Genomic DNA, 2,339 nt, shown 5'->3' on the forward strand with positions numbered 1-2,339 from the left:
CCCCAATATCCAAATCAAATACCCTGGGAGATTAGACATTTATCATATCTATGATAGGAGTATCTCTTCTATATCATCACAAACAATCAATCAATCAAACTTTTTTTTGCCACAAGGCTGGCTAATCAATCAAACCGTTTTGCCACCAGGCTGGCTGATTAATCAAAGTTTTTGTCACAAGGCTGACTTCATTGAAACTTTTGCCACAAGGCTGGCTGATTAATCAAAACTTTTTGTCACAAGGCTGACTTTATTGAAAGTTTTTGCCACAAGGCTGGCTAAACAAAAAAACATCTTTATCATTCTAAGCGCCATAAGTGGCACAACCCAGGGCTTATAATGAAAAGATTTCAAGCAAAATCAACAGATGTATGTGATGATATAGATTAGATACATCGAACATTTAGATGACATTTGTCTCTTATCCTTTGCTTCCACTAGCATAAGTGGGAACTACGATTGCTCTGACTTTCTCAACATCCCTTTGAGAATACGTAGGCACAAGGTCGTATCCTTGGCGAGAAAAACTTCTCCTTCAAACCACTCAAACCTTAGCACCCGTAGACCCCGAGCTACAGATGCTCTGATTCCCTCTAAGGGATATGTATGCAGAGGATCGCGATGATCTTTGCGAGCATAATCAAACAAACACCTTAGGTCCCACCTATCTCACAACAGAACCTCTCAATAACATAGAATGAAAAACATAACAAAGAAGCCTATAGAGTACTATAGATACGTTGGGTGCTAATACCTTCCCTTCGTATAACCAACCCTCTTACCCGGAATCTCTCCCCCCCACTTTTAAGGTTATTGCAGCTTTTTTCCTTTTCCTACTTTGGAAATAATAAAAAGTTTGGTCGTGACAAAAACAAAGAAAAATCTTTTTATTGAGCACTCGAGCCCAAAGAAGGCATCAGGTGTCTCATCCCACAAAACGAACGATTTTTCACGCGACAGAAAAATGGCGACTTCACTGGGGACAAAAAACTTTTTATTGTTTCCAAAGAAAGGGTTAATTCTATTTGTTTTGTTTTTTCATTCTTGTTACATGTGTGGTTCTTTGGTTCTGTTACTTGTGTGATTCTGTTACAAGTGATACATTATTGACAAATCCTAACCCGGATTAAGTACACATAAGAATTAGATGGAGGGTATAGTCATGTATGGCATACAAGGAGTCAGTCCTTAAAAAGCTGGCATGAGAATCCTTCCGCTCAGTGGAGGTTCCTTGTTGGTAGTATATGTTTAGCAAGTTTAGTTGCGAAGACATTATTGCTTTCATTGAACTGTAGAAGCTGAGTTGGCTGTAGAACCCATAACCTATCCTGGCCTTATTAGGTTGTGGTGCAGAAACTATTCAGGTGAAGACTTGGATTAGTTGTCATGCGGAGAACCACACTCAGACGAGTTTTTCTTGAGAATATTGCTAGCTCACAAGTTCAGTTGTGCAAGCCGGTAATATCCGAAAGAAAAATGTAGACTCTGACGTATCAGTAGAACATGTTGTGCAGGTGATAAACCCTAGTACTATCCCATGTTTGGTTCTCTGACCTCATGCTCGTGACGCTGGACCTTTGAACCTGTGTGTACCATGTTTGTATTACCATGTTTGCAATACCATGTTTGCTATACCATGTTTGAATATGTGGCATCCACGCATCCATTCATTCATACATTCATTAAAAAACCCATCTTTTTCCATAAAAACATGATTTTTCCAAAAAATTTAGAGAATTTTCTTCGCAAACTTTTAAGGATTAAGTTATGGAAGGGGTAAAAAGGCATACCAAGAAGTACGGTTTCAAAGAGCCTAATGTGGAAAGACTGAAAGAGTTAGCATCTTTTGTACAAGATCCTTCCGATTTTAGGAAAAGTTATGGAAAGCTTTTGCCTATCTTGAACACTCATGTTGATGAAGGACTTCTCAAAACTCTGGTTCAGTTCTATGATTCCGTCTACCGGTGTTTCACCTTTCCAGACTATCAGTTGGTACCAACCTTGGAAGAATATGCCAATCTTTTGGGTATTCCTGTGTCTGACAAAATACCTTTCAATGGTTTGGAAGCCATTCCTAAATCACCAGTCATTGCAGCAAGTATCCACTTGAAGAAATCTGAAGTAGAGAGCAATTGGACTACCAAAGGAAACCTTCCGGGTTTGACTTCGCAGTTTTTAATAAAGAAAGCCTTTGATTTCATCGAAACTGGTAGCATGATAGCTTTTGAAGTTATACTAGCCTTGCTCATCTATGGGTTGGTGCTGTTTCCCAACGTCAACGACTTTGTTGATATCAACGCCATAAAGATCTTTCTGATTGGAAATCCTGTTCCAAGTTT

The sequence above is a fragment of the Vicia villosa genome, linkage group LG6 (genome assembly GCF_029867415.1).
Source record: "Vicia villosa cultivar HV-30 ecotype Madison, WI linkage group LG6, Vvil1.0, whole genome shotgun sequence".
Taxonomy (NCBI): domain Eukaryota; kingdom Viridiplantae; phylum Streptophyta; class Magnoliopsida; order Fabales; family Fabaceae; genus Vicia; species Vicia villosa.